We start from the raw sequence: 15317 nt of genomic DNA, 5'->3' as shown, positions 1-15317 counted from the left end.
GCAGATGGATTCTCGAAGATAGCATCAGGAACGGATGAAGAGATTGAATCGTCAAGACGGCAGATTATTATTCTGACTGAGCCGTCCGTAACCCCGAAGACTAACGTCATGGAAGCAGATACAACGCGGAATGAACTAGAATAGGCTACAGAGATTATTCAGTTTCTGTGAAACGGGTTGTTACCCCAAGACAAGGTTGCGGCTCGGAAGGTGAAGATTCAAGCAACACGGTTTTGCCTAATTGGAGAAGTACTATATAAAAGGGGATACTCCGAACCCCTGCTCAAATGCCTCTCTAAGACCGAATCAGATTATGTTCTTAAGGAATTCCATGAAGGTGTGTGCGGAAACCATTCGGGAGGAAGGATGCTGGCACAAAAGACCATCCGAGCAGGTTATTATTGGCCTACAATTAGTAAGGATTCAACTCTTCTTGTAAAGCATTGTGACAAATGCTAGAGGTTCTCAAGAATTATGAAGACAGCGCTCGAGAAGCTTACTCCCCTCACTTCTCCATGGCCATTTGCAAAATGAGGGGTAGATATTGTTGGTCCAATGCCTGTAGGGAAAGGGGTTCGGAAGTTCCTAGTTGTAGCTGTAGACTATTTTACTAAATGGGCAGAAGCAGAAGCATTAGTAGCTATAACTACGACGAACATCACAAGTTTCCTTTGGAAGTTGGTGGTGTGTCGATTCGGAATCCCTCATGCATTTGTCACAGACAATGGGAAGCAGTTTGACTGTGAACCATTCCGGAGGTGGTGTTCAGAACTTCGTATTCAAAACTACTATGCCTCGGTACTGTATCCAAAGGCGAACGGGCAGGTAGAGGTGACAAATAAGACCCTGGTAAGGACACTGAAGAAAAAACTCGAAAAGAAGAAAGGAGCATGGGTTGAATATATTCCAGAGGTGCTCTGGTCGTACAGAACCACAAGGAGAACTCCAACAGGAGAGACCCCATTTTCACTCACTTATGGGACCGAGGCTATGATACCAGCCGAAGTGGGATCCCCGAGTTTTCGTGTAGCTTACTACAATCCCGGGCTCAATGACGAAAAAACCAAGTTACATCTAGATCTTTTACAAGAGAAAAGAGACGACGCTCAATTTACATGGGCAGCATATCAGAATCGAACAACTCGGTACTTCAATAAATTGGTGGTCCCTAAAAAGTTTCAGCTCAGAGATTGGGTACTCAGGAAAGTGAGCTTAATGACAAAAGATCCAACGGAAGGCAAAATGACACCTAGATGGGAAGGTCCCTATAAGGTAGTAGGATGCCATCAGAAATGAGCTTATCGTCTAATGACCGAGACATGGAAGATGCTCCTGAGATCGTGGAACACCGAGCACTTGAAGAAGTATTATATGTAATTCTTTGTTTTTTCTCTACAAATTTTATCATCAATAAAGATCTCTTTCCAATTCGTTTCAAAAATTGTGGAAGTCTAAGAAATAGCCCGACTTCCCCCTCTCGAACAACTCGAAAGAGTTATGGTGGGGATACCCAGATAAGAATCCGCCCGAATCATTTCCTCGAACAACCCGAAAGGGTCATGGAAATGATGTAAAGGGAAGAAACCCCTCGGTTGGGGGTTTCTAAAGGGATAAAGTTAAGAGTTTGCTCAAGTTCTTTCCTCGGATGACCCAAAAGGGTTATGGGAAGGATATCAAGGCAAGAAACTCCCCAGTTAGTCCAACACCGAGAAAAAGGAAGAACTGGTAGTCCCCAGGAATTGATTGATCTCTGCTAAGAAGAAAGCAGCAGTCCGGAACGGGGTAAAATAACTTCTTCAAAGATGATCAAGCTATATCAACATCCACCCAACTCCCCTCCTCGAACAACTTGAAAGAGTTATGGTGGGGATGGTCAGGGAAGAATCCTCCTGAATCCTTTCCTCGGACAACCCGAAAGGGTCATGGAAATGATGCAAAGGGAAGAAACCCCTTGGTTGGGGGTTTTCGAAGGGATGAGGATAAGAATCTGCCCGATTCCTTTCCTCGGACAACCCGAAAGGGTCATGGAAAGGATACAAAGGGAAGAAACCCCTCGGTTGGGGGTTTCCGAAGGGATAAGGCTAAGGATATCCAGATAAGAATCCGCTCGAATCTTTTCCTCGGACAACCCAAAAAGGTCATGGAAAGGATACAAAGGGAAGAAACCTCTCGGTTGGGAGTTTCTGAAGGGATAAGGTTATATCCCGATAAGAATCCACTCGAATCCTTTCCTCGGACAACTCGAAGGGGTCATGGAAATGATGCAAATGGAAGAAACCCCTCGGTTGGGGGTTTTCGGAGGGATAAGGACATTCAGGAAAGAATCCGCCCGAATCCTTTCATTGGACAAGCCGAAGGGGTCATGGAAAGGATACAAAGGGAAGAAACCCCTCGGTAGGGGGCTTCCGAAGTGATAAAGTTAAGAATTGGCCCGAGTCCTTTCCTCGGACGACCCGAAAGGGTTATGGAAAGGATACCAAGGCAAGAAGCCCCTCAGTTGGGGGTCTCCAGATGCTATGAATATGGATCATCTAAATTCAGTCTCCACAAGGAAAAAAAAAAAAAGAAAAAAAAAAAAAAAAAAAAAAAAAAGAGATAAGGAAATTGAAAGGTCAACAAGTGATCTATAAAATATTTTACAGGTTACAAAGATTTCAAAATGAAAGAAAGAAAAATTCAAGCCCGAGAAACAACCCTTAGTCCGCAACTTCTTCAAGAGGGTCCTCTCGGGGATCCGGCGTGTCAGCACCCCCACTCGGAACATCAGGCATGAATTCTTTACCAAAATCTTCCATTTCTTGGACTGCTTCGTCCAGAATTCCTATTAGATACGGCCCAACAGCTTCAGGGTCGAACTTATTCTGAGGGTTCTTCACCAAAGTTCGAAAGTTTTCGAACCCCAGTTGAATCCTCGAGCCTAGCTCTGGTCTCGAAGAAATGGTACATAGCTTAGCTGCTTCAGATAACGCTTTAGTTTTACTTGGCCCGCGTCATATTTAGCTCTAAGTCTGATCAAAAGACTCTCTGAACGGTCCTGTGCTTTGATAGCTTTGTCTCTTTTGGCCTCGAGCCTTTCAACCTCGGCCTTCAGCTTCTCCTTTTCGGCTTCAGCATTTTCAGCATTCTTGCACGCTTTAGAGCATTTAGTTTTGCATGGCCCGCAGGCGAGTAGCCAATTGATCTGCATGGTCAAGTTTAGCAGAAAGACTCGCAACAGAGCGAGTATACCGCTCATTTGCCTTAAACACTTCCTTTTCTAAACGAGCTTTAGCGGAGCGCTCCTCGGATATAATCAAGTTCCGGGAAGCAAGCTCTTCGTCCTTAGATTGAAGGAGAGCTTTCAAAGTTGCTACTTCCTTCTCTAGGCCCAAGAGTTGAGCTTGCACTTCGGGAGTTGGAGCAGCAGGCTGCACTTCTTGACGATTTTCATATCTTTGCCAGAGGGCTGTCATCTTCACCAGAAGCTATGAGGAACAAGGTAGGCAAATTTAGAATAAAGTGCTTAAAAGTGGTTAAAATAAAGTTTGTTTTCGGAAGCTCACCTGGTAATGGGAGATAAGAATGCCTTGGGCAATTTTCTCGGGGGAGGAAGTCCCTGCATTTCCCAGGAATCCTTCGGGGATTAGGTTTTTTATAGCCTCTATCGGATGACCAAGAAGGCTTCTACCCAAGACTTCAAAAGCCGCTGTAAATCTAGAAGAAGAGCTAGGGCCCATAGAAGGAGCAGCTTCCATATTCGGGGCTGCCTCAGACTCATTAGGCCTTAATTCAAAAGTGCTAACCTCGATGTTGGATCTGTTTCTATCAGAAGCTTCGGGATGCAGATCTGCCTCGGGAGTAGTGGCCTCGGTATTGACTCTTGATCTTTCAGGCACTCCGAGATGTTGGCTCGCTTCGGACTGATTCGCGCCCCCTACTTCAAGTTCAGCACCAGGCGTATTTTGAATCCCCGCTTGCTGAGAACTTCCTGGCACTTCGGTACTTACCCTATTGGGTGTTCCCATTTGAACTTCGGTCTGATCAGGAGCCGTGTATGATTCTGGTGGGGTAGCATGCTCCATTTCGCAGTCATAGCTGGGGGGTGGGGGAGTTCCGGGACTCTCTGTGGAAGGAGTCTGAGGAGTATGCTCTTCCACCATGTCTTCGACGAAAGCTTCATCTTGGGGTATGCTAACATCCTCATCCCTCTCTTTAGCAGACTCTTCACCCGAAGAGGCAGACTCTTGTCAGACCTCCTCGGCATCAGAAGGCCTTATGACCGGCCTACCCCACATACCCTCAGCCTCCGAAATTATGTTGGCCAAGCGATCTCGGGCACCGAATTTCTTTTTCCTCATCGAGTGCTTCACCCTACGCATGGCTTGCATGGTACAGGCCTCAGGTATCAGTTCGCCCTGCCCTTCTGATCTCTTTGGCACCGGACTTGTTGTTGTGGAGGCACCGGCATTGGTTTCCTCAAGAGGAATATCTGAGCCCCAGTATGACGCCTCGGAGCCAGATTCATCTCTTAGGGCAAAAGGGGGCAAAGAGCTAGCTCCTCGGGTTGGGGAGACTTTCGGAACAAAACCCCGAAAGCTCGCTGATCCCTCTTCAGTGTTGGTTCCAGCCATGGACATCCTCGGAGAAGTTCTCTTCGCACCTAAGGCGGCCAAAGGAATGTTCCGCTTCTTCCTCAAAGGAACATCCTCATGAATTTCTTCAGCTCTGCCAGAAGGTCTCTTCTTGGTGACAGGCCTCAGAGATGGAGGTGCATCACTTCTTTTCTTGGCAACTCCTCTTTTGGCAATCGTCTTCTTGTCCTTCGGAATATTGTATCCAAGAAATTGCCTCAAATTCTCCTTGGTCACAAGGTTGTCAAATTCAACTTCCTCAAACTTCTCGGCTTTAACCCTAATTGCAAACCAGTCACTTATCTTCATGACATCTTCCCGGTCGGATAAGCTAATTGGAGGGGGTTCACTTCGGTCAGGCCGCAATAATTGCCAGGTCTGAGACATCCTGCAGTTCTCAGGCAAAATAGTACCTTCGGGGCATTCCCATTCCCTAGATACTTGAAAGAACTATTGCTCCCAGAACTTGTTGTTTGTCAACCCACTCTTAAGTTTGATGAATATAGGGGGGTGATGGACAGACAACTCGATCATTCCCTCTGAAGTCTGCCTCGGCCTATAAATGTTCAAGAATTGAAGAATCTTCATCTCCTTCTTCAATACTAGCCTCCAGAGGATGTGCGAAGTGAATAGATATTTCCAGGTGTTAGGCATGATCTGACTAGGAGCAACCATTAGAAAGAGGACGAAGTCCCGGGCAATCTCTTGGAAAGGTAGTCGGAGTCCAGCTAGGAACATCCTTTCGAATAAAGTGACGTCGCCGCCATCAATAACTCAAGTCCCAGAGGTCTGATAGAACATCCTCACTGTAGGAGGAATGTCATAGTTCAGTCGTAGTACACCCTCATGCCTTTCAAAGAGGACGGTTTCCACCCTACTCTCCAAGGGAGAAAGGTCTACGTGGCCGTTGGACCTTTTGGTTCGAACCCGAGAGGTAGGGGGAATATTCGAGGTAGCTTTCTTGGGAGCCATTTCAGAGAGAGAAAGGAGGAGTAGAAGTTTCAGAGAAGGAAAAAATCCAAGAAGATGCCGACAATGGTGGATAATGAAAGAGTACGAAAGCATGTAAAATGATGAATAGTGAAAGCAGTCAAAACATTAAATACTCCCCCACGCGTCCAAGATATCAAGATGCGCCATCATTTCAATATCTCTGAAAACTGAAGGGGCGTACGTTTCAGATCCAGAAATTAAGTGACGCAACCTCGAGAATATCGCGTCATGATTATAAAGGAATGGCGGCGTCAGGGCTTCCGTCATTATGAGAAAAAGAAGCGATAAGGTTCAAACGTTCAAACTTTCAAAAAGGCGCGGCATTTATGACAAAAGTAATAGCAGAGTACAGGTTCGCAGGCAACAAATAATTCTCTTAATTTCAATTTATTTTTGAAATTAGAGAATTAGATGGATAGCTGTTGGGGATAAAATCAACCCCGAGGGCACATGGATCCTAACCTTGAGTCACCTTGGTGTTACATCTCGGACATTCATCGTGACCCTGTATAAAAGATTATCTCGGTATGGTCACATCTTGGACCTACCGAACTCAGTAACTGTGCAAAATATCCCGAGATCTCCTAGTATGATAGGAGCGAACATGTCTCGGATATTTGCGTCTGGGAGGATTGGTTGAAGTACGATACAACCGTCTCGGAAGTATCTTCTTAAACTCGACTAATAAGTAATTAAATGTTGACAGAACACTAGCATGAGTTCATCCCTGAAGTTAGAACGCTGTACAGTGAGATAAGGCCCATATCCCGAAAACCTAGAGGCTAATTTTTATCCCATAATTAGTGGGATAAGGCCGTAATGGTATAGAACAAGGATTGAAGAAGCAGAGTGCTGTCCAACTTGGACTCTGCTGCCTTATTCAAACCTCCTGAAGATAAGGTCGAGATTCGAACCAACTGGGACTCAAACTCCTAGTCCAATTGGGTTTTAAGAGTCCCAGTAGGTCTGTAATGTAACCATAAGCCTAGAAATTAGACTACTACACCAGATATTTTTGACACAAATTCTCTGAGCTTTTGAGATTACTGATACTCTCCATAAAATAAATTAGTTTGAACTGACTTAGGCATCAGAGTGGGCGTAGTCGGCACCCTCGACTAGACGTTTGTTATTTTGCAGGTTTCGAGGTAGGCCGATCGAGGGAGACAACGAATCATCAGGCGACACGTCACCATACCAGAAACTGTACCAACAAAGTGTAGACAATAGTAGTCAAATAGAAACAAATTAATTTGCATCAAAAGTAAATGGAACTAATATTGTTTTCGCATGTAGTAGCTAGAAATATTATATATTTTAGATCTAAGAAAAGCAAAGTGATCATGATAACTATATATACATTTTATATGTCCTGGTTACATATTATAGATCTGTAGTTTAAATTATATAAGTTCGTAAGTGCTTCGATATTCAATTTGTGAGAAAAAAATAATAATAATAATTGAGTACCACCGTACCAGAGCAGATTCAATTAAATAAATTTGAAGAAAAATTATTATATTAGTCCATTTATTTTAGATTTTTTTTTTTTTTGTCAAATCACTAATTACATTTCTATTTTTATCTTTTAACTCATTTCCTATTATCTCGTATTCCAATTTGTTGGATGGGAATAGGCTGCAATGAAAGCTACTCATTACATGCATCATGCATGCATGTTATATGTGAGAGAGCATCTGAATTTCATTCTGTTCGAACAATTACTCGTCGGAGCCAAACAAGTATCCGAACTCGATCTTCTCCGAACAGTTGAAGTTCAAGTGCTCTAGCTAGCTTTCCATTGCACATGAGATGTCCTCTCACATGCAACTGGCAGCTAACCGGCCGATCTGAATCCGAAATTATCATTCTACTTATTGTAGGGATTTCACCCTTTGCCTAGAGTTCTTTGTACGTGGACTTGAATGGGATATAATTCCCATTTCATTGAGAGCCTGTCTGGGCCATACTCGACATAACATGGTCTATGGGCCGACATATGCTGATTGAATCGTAGCAACACTACCATCTTTTGGGCCTATATATGTTTCTAGTTTCTACCAATTTTTATTTTTTATTTTTTTATTTTTTTATAAAAATTTTCAAAGATTCATGTATGGGTATTTTTTACAAATTTCGTTAAATTTTGACCAACACCTAAATTCTTGCCATTTTTTTTCCTTAAAAAAAAAAGAATAATATTTTGGAAATTTTGACAGAATTTAATGAAAAATTCTAAATTGAAAGATGGATACTCTAAATTGTCACTTTTTAAAGTTTGAGTACTTAATTGCATAAGTGATGAAAGATCAGGAGCTATAAGTGGAGTTTTCTCTACTATTTAAGTTTAAAAATTCTGTTAGCAAGGGAAATACTGGTGTGGCTAATGGGTTTTAGGAAATATTTATGTATTGCCTTAATGTGTATATAACTTTTAGTTTCACCATTTTTTTTAAATAATGCTATGCTTTATATATAATATATTTTCTCAGTCCTAGAGGTTCTCTTTGGTGTTAATATTGTGATTCTTGATTGTCAAAATTAATTCAAAAGATGTTTTATTTTTCTTGTCTTGAGTTGTTATTATATATGTCTATGTTACATATAGAGACAAATTTTAAAGAATCAAATTCTTTTGGGTGGAAAAGTTGCTGAGAGTTTGTTTTGAATTCAACTTCAATGACATTAGCCACTTGGCTACAGTAGTCGTTACTATAGCCACATGGCCAATTATGACACGTGACGAGATGTAGCAGAAAATATGAAAAAGTCAGTTGAACACGTATATTTAGTACACGTGGCAATATTGCCGCGTGCAATAGATCCATGTGACCATATAGCGACGTGTATTAATTACACGTGTCCAACTGGCCACGTGTAATTAATACACGTTGCCAATTAGCCACGTGTCAAATAAGACACGTGGCTAAAAATTTTAATTTTTTTTTTTTAATTTATTAAAATATTATTATTATTATTATTATTTATTTTTTTAAAAATTAAAAATTTTAGCCATGTAGTTTATTAGCCATGTCGCCAATTGGCCACGCGGCACACAAACCACATGTCTAAAATATTCTTATTTTTTTATAATTTTTTTCAAGAAATTAATTTTTTTAAAAAATATTTTTAAAATTTAACATTTTAGCAACGTGCTTTATGACCACGTTGCCATTTACATGTTTCGGGGAAAGAGTCCCGCGCTTTGTTTTAAATTTGTCTTCGATTGCAATTTTTTAATTTTTTTTTTCATTTCTTTTTAAAAGCCGGATTTGTTGCCTAAAAAAGGCGACAAATTTGGCTTCTTAAGTTTTTTTTTTTTTTTTTTTTTCCTAGTAGACGACGTCTTTTTTCTAGTTTTTTTTTTTTCCAGCTCCCACGTCTCTCCCCATTTTTCATCAAAAAAAATTTCTCACTTTGTATTTTTTCCTCAGCAGACGACGACTCAGCCCCACCAGGACGCATGACTCGATCGCCAACACTTGGAGAAGATCGTTTTTGTCGTCGGTGATGGAGAAGAGGCCGGTGGTTTATGGGTCCTTTTGATGGTGATTTTTGATCTTTTTGTTAATTTTTTTTTGTCCTTTTTTGTTAGTTGCCGGAGTAGTTGGTTTCTTTTGGTGTCCTCTACTCATTCTCGGCCAAATGGGTATTTTTGGAGTGGGTATTTTCGTCGATTGGTGGGGTGGGTATTCTCGCCGGCCCTCTCCTAATCTCGACAACGTCGTCAACGACAAGTTGGACGAAGATCCGGGGTGGATCTTGCCTGATACATCGGTCCTTTCTCTAGATTTTGCCGAATCTCGCCGACCCTTTCTCCAGATCTCGCCAGATACACAGGCCCTTTCTCCCGATCTCGCTGAATACACCGGCGCTTTCTGCGTATATCGTATACAATGTTAGAAAGAAAAAAAAAATGAAGAGGAAAAGAACAGATCGATATCCGTTCTTTCTTGTATTATTTTAAAAAAAAAAAAAAACAAACAAATTCATGATTTTGGCGACGTGTAAGAAAATAAAAAAAAATTGAGTACCATACCAGAGCAGATTGAATTAAATAAATTTGAAGAAAAATTATTATATTAGTCCATTTATTTTAGATTTTTTTTTTTTTTTTTTTGTCAAATCACTAATTACATTTCTATTTTTATCTTTTAACTCATTACCTATTACCTCGTATTCCAATTTGTCGGATGGGAATAGGCTGCAATGAAAGCTACTCATTACATGCATCATGCATGCATGTTATATGTGAGAGAGCATCTGAATTTCATCCTGTTCGAACAATTACTCGTCGGAGCCAAACAAGTATCCGAACTCCATCTTCTCCGAACGTTTGAAGTTCAAGTGCTCTAACCAGGGACGGAGCTAGAAGTTTTTATGAGCAGGGGCCAGTGACAAAAAAAAATATTAGTAGGGGCCAATAGGCCAAATTTTTAGTTTTTTAGCTTATATATATATATATATATATATATATATTTTTTATTTTTTTTTGAGATTTTTTTTTTTAGCCTTAGAATTTTTTTTTTTTAAGGAAATTGGGGGGGGGCCATGGCCCCTGCCAGCCCCCCCTCCCTCCGTCTCTGGCTCTAACTAGCTTTCCATAGCACATGAGATGTCCTCTCACATGCAACGGGCAGCTAACCGGCCGATCGATCTGAATCCGAAATTATCATTCTAGTTATTCTGGTTGGGATTTCACCCTTTGCCTAGAGTTCCTTGTGGAATTGGGCATTATTTAAAAAGGCCAAATTCAAAACATTTTAACCTTTCTTCTTTTTTTTTTTTTCTTTTTTTTTTTTCACTTTTTATATCACATCAATAACTTTTTATTATTATTCAAATAAAAGAAATTACTATAAAATAAAGCTTTTTCACTTTTCTTTAAAACAATTTTAAACTTTTTTATACTTTATATTACATCAATCATTTCTTACTACTACAACAAAAACTCCATAATACAAATGCTTCTCAAATGCTTCCACAGCTTCCTCCGCCCATAACTTTTGAGTCAGGAGGCTTTTTATAGAAAAGTTTTTTGAAAAAGCACGTTAATAAAGAAACTTAATTAACGACGAGACTTATGTTGTTGATTACAAATAGCGGGAATCCAAATTCCTACAAAGCGACATTAATTAGGATAACGTAAGGGTATCCATATTTCCAACGTTTGGCAAAGTTATAATTTTAGATAAATTATTATAATACCTTTTTTTTTCCTAATCAATTTACAACCGCACAGCAACCTACTAGGGGGGGGTGTCCAACTAGGGGTGTGTAAAACCCACCCGTACCTGTGAATCCGCCCCGCCCCGCCCCGCACCAACCCGTCCCGTCAATAACGGATATAAGACATTTCTAAAAAAGTGCGGATCCTAAATATGCCAACCCGTGATTTATGGGGCGGGTTGCGGTATTACATTTTTTCTCACCCGCACACCCGCCCCGCCCCGCAATCCCTTTATACTCGTACTATCAAATTTTCCCTAAAAAAATTATAAGAATCATGATTAGGGGTGTGCTTTTGATTTCATCAAATTTTCTCCAAAAAAATTATAAGACTCACGAATTGCCCAGATTGTGTACCTTTGATTTCATTCAATTCTGCACTTTCCATTTCATCTATATTCTTATTCCATTTTTATATACACTTTTATCTCTACATTCTCAGATACACATACTCATTCAATCTACAATCACATAAAAGAATAAAAAAGTTATTTACAGTTAGGTTTGTTGGTAATTCTAGTTCTTTCTTCTTGTTATTGTTTGCTGGTGAAGTTGATTCAATAGGGATTTTCAAATTTTGAATTGGGTTAACAAGATTGTGAATTATTTTTTTGGTTTTGGGTCCATAAAAAAAATAATAAAAAAATACCCGAACCCGCATGAACCCGTCCCGATCCGCACTACCCAAGGCCCAGTGGGTTGGCCATTTACTATGCGGGTTGTGGATCTTGATTTTCAAACCCGTTCACTGCGGGGCGGGTTGTGGAAAACATGCAAATCCGGCCCAATCCGGCCTGTGCCCACCCCTATGTCCAACAATACATCACAAGATTGAAAAGATAAAGAACAAAGATTTTTTTTTTTTTTTTTAATTTAGTTTATTAAATTGACACGTACATGTTCATAATGCATATGATTCTCATTTATATTTTTAATAGAGTATTTAATTCTTACATGTATTTTAAACATATATTAATTTAATAAATTGAATTGAAGGAGATTCTTTTACTCCAATTTAAAGATTTTTTTTTTTTCACTTTTTATATCACATTAATAATTTTTTATTACTATTTAAATTAAAAAAAAAAATATACTGTAAATTTTTCACTTTTCTATAAAATAATTTCAAACTTTTTTATACTTTATATTACATCAATCACTTCTTACTACTACTCTAACAAAAATTCCACAACACAAATACTTGTCAAACACCCACAGAACTTCCCCGGCCCCCTCCCATAACTTTTGAGTCCGAAGGCTTTTCATATATTAGTTTTTTGAAAAAGCACGTTAATAAAGAAACTTTATTAACGATTTATTAACGACGAGACTTATCTAGTTGATTACAAATAGCGGGAATCCAAATTCCTACAATGCGACATTAATTAGGATAACATAAGGGTATCCATATTTCCAAGGTTTGGCAAAGTTATAATTCTGAATAAATTATTATAAAACTTTTTTTTTTCCTAATCAATTTACAACCGCACAACAACCTACTGGGTGGTGTCCAACAATACATCACAAGATTGAAAAGATAAATAACAAAGTTTTCCTTAAAAAAAATTAGATGGGAGAATTTTATTTTATTTTTAATTTAGTTTATTAAATTGACAAGTACTTGTTCATAATGCACATGATTCTCACTTATATTTTTAATAGTGTATTTAATTCTTACATGGATTTTACACATATATTAATTTAATAAATTGAATTAAAGAAAATTCTTTCAATCTAATTTAAAGAAAATAACTTTGTCCAAAGATAATACCTCTCATCGGACAAGCCTATCAACTTGTTGATTAGCCATCCACAAGGTATGTTGGAACTTCCAACCAAGTCTTCTTACTTGGAGTAATTTTCATAGTACATTAAGTGCTTATCAAGTGTTCATTAAAAAATGAGGTGGCTTTTAAAATTATTATTTGATTAATCATATGCCCAATAGTAATTTTAAAAGCAATCTCATTTTTTTTTTTTTTTTTATAGACACTTGATAGATACTTAATGTATATATAGAATTACTTTCTCACTAGAACCCTGCCCCCAAATATCTTCAATAATTGTGCGACGATCGAAGACAAGCAATTTGAAGTTATACAAATTAAGCTTCAACTTCTTAATGGTAGCTAGCTGCCTAGCTTGGTTAACATGCATGTCAATTCCATGAATATTTTCAATAGGCTAGGAGTGAAAATTCGGCCAGTAATCGGTAACCAGTAGCCGGCTACCCAGAGCTGGTTACCGGCTTTAACCTTTTCCAAAACCCGATTATAACTGGAAAATCGAGTATATATATAAATTTTTAAATTTTTAAACAAGGCTTAAACTTCTAAATTTTTATAGTCTTTACAAACCCACCAAAAGGTTATCTAAAGCCCAAACTAAAAATAACAACCCAAACAAATCGGCCCAAAATTCCAGGCGAGCCCACGCACATTCTTGCTTGCAACAGCAATGCGCGTTGCATGATATACTCATACTGCATCTAAAACGCACCAATTGGACTCTGTTTAGATAGTTTAGACTTTAGTGAACAACAGCTGCAAGTCATTATCTCTCCAACTTATCTCCATCAGCCACGTGGTCATTAAGATCCCAACCACCCGACTGCCTTGCTACTGCCACATGCATTTTTGGATTCTTCCATCCGCTGCAAGCTTTCAGCCTTTCATCGCTTCATTCTTTCATTTCCTTTGTTATCTTATTTTCACAACCCTAATCTCTCGGCCGCCGTCCCTTGCAAAGACATAACCAACCAGCCTTTTCGACGTTCCGCAGTAACAATTCCGCTGGTTCCCTTCATCGGCGTCATTGAACCCAGCTTCTGCCTCAACTCATCGTACCGTGCCGTCAACACCAGGTTTGGCTCTCTCTTTCTTCACTTTCTTAAAGTTTCTTTTGCTTTCTGCTGAAATCCAAAACCGATCAGATCAGGCTTCTTGAATTCTTCTTAAAGATTGATTCTTTCAATGCTTGTATAACAAGATGCTTCTTCTGAAGAGTGGAAAGGAAAGTGGGTTTTAGGCTTTCAGCGGAAGGGGAAGCGGTTTTTCGAGGCTTTCAATACCGAGTTCAAATAACCGAGTACCACCTGGGTTAACCGGGTAACCGCCGGTTACCAGAGCCTGTTATTAATTTCTAATAACCAAGAGCCCCGGAACTGGTTACTGGTTTTAGCCAATAATCAAGAACCGACTCCGAGTTGAAGCCCTAATTTTCAAGAGAGTTTACTCCCTTATCCATGAGTAGAGAACTTCCGAAATGGTATCTCAATAGTTAAAGCTTTGTTTTAGAACGGAAAGAGTGATTTTTCACAAGACGTTTAGGATGCACTCTGATCATCACAATTAATGTAGAACAATGTAATTTCTTGGGGTTAATTCTTACCCATTTCTTTTTTTTTTCTTTTTTTTTTAACAAAATTTGCTATCATCTTGCATATAAGTGAGAAAATACTGACCCCATATTTGGGATCTAGGGGCAGGAAAGCTCTCTCCAAACAAAGATAAAAGTACTTGGTGGAATATCTTTCAACCAGATCCTCTTAACCTTAGTACGAATTGCTTCTTTTGCTAGCTCATGACGAGCTACATGGTTACGAGCTCTAGGCACATGAATAAACTGTGTAGCTCGAAAAAAAAAAAATGTTCATGCTGAATGCTCTCAATGAAGTGGCCTGCATAGAGAACAAATAATGATCCCTTCGATTGCTTTAATAATTCCAACACATTCCTACTTATATAGTGGAGAGAGTCGTCACAATTTTTAGAAATCTAGCTGTGACGTTGATAGGAGACAAAAAGCACTATTGGCCAGGTAACTATCTATATAGAGTAATGTTAAAAAAAATACAAGTTACACACTATGTGCTTGCTCACCTTCTTATAGAGTGGATCCTACATGTGAGTCCCAAACCCAGTAGCTACTCTCCTTTGATGGAATTGGAGTGTATAATTAAATTATAAAATAGTTTGTTAAAAGTTTTGGATTTACTCATATATATATATATATATATATATATATATATATATATATATATATATATATATATATATATATATATATATATATATATATATATATATATATATATTTTGTATTTATCTTCCCAAACATTGAAAGGTTTTCTTAAATATCAATTATTCAAATAAATGTTTAAATGTGCTTAAAAGTTTTAGTTTTTTCTTCTCAAATACTAAAAGCTCTTTTTACATATCAATTATCCAAATGTATTTTGAAAATTCTTTTTCTTAAATATCAATTTTTACCTTTTTTAAACCCAAAATCCAAAATACTTTTTTTCAAAACTTCATCAAACTTAATTTTTTTTTTCAAATAAAAATATTAACAAATTACCCAAAACACAGAATTTTTTAAGAATACAAAAATAATTTTCACCGATAGACCTTTATGTCACACTTGAACAGTTTTTTTTTTTTGAAAAACATCATTGAAAACATATTAGCAAACATACTTATTAAT

General features: G+C 38.6%; 1 long non-coding RNA gene across 1 annotated transcript; it reads left to right on the top strand.

Annotated features, from left to right (window-relative positions):
- Nucleotides 1–13446: 13446 nt before the first annotated feature.
- Nucleotides 13447–14239, top strand: LOC133875973 (uncharacterized). Its single transcript, XR_009901514.1, has 2 exons — nucleotides 13447–13695; nucleotides 13821–14239. It is a non-coding gene; the product is annotated as an uncharacterized LOC133875973 (long non-coding RNA).
- The last annotated feature ends 1078 nt before the right edge of the window (nucleotides 14240–15317 follow it).

This window comes from Alnus glutinosa, chromosome 8, assembly GCF_958979055.1.
Source record: "Alnus glutinosa chromosome 8, dhAlnGlut1.1, whole genome shotgun sequence".
In the NCBI taxonomy this organism is placed as follows: Eukaryota; Viridiplantae; Streptophyta; class Magnoliopsida; order Fagales; family Betulaceae; genus Alnus; species Alnus glutinosa.
Note: the sequence above shows the minus strand (reverse complement) of the source record. Positions and strands in the feature narration are given on the sequence as shown.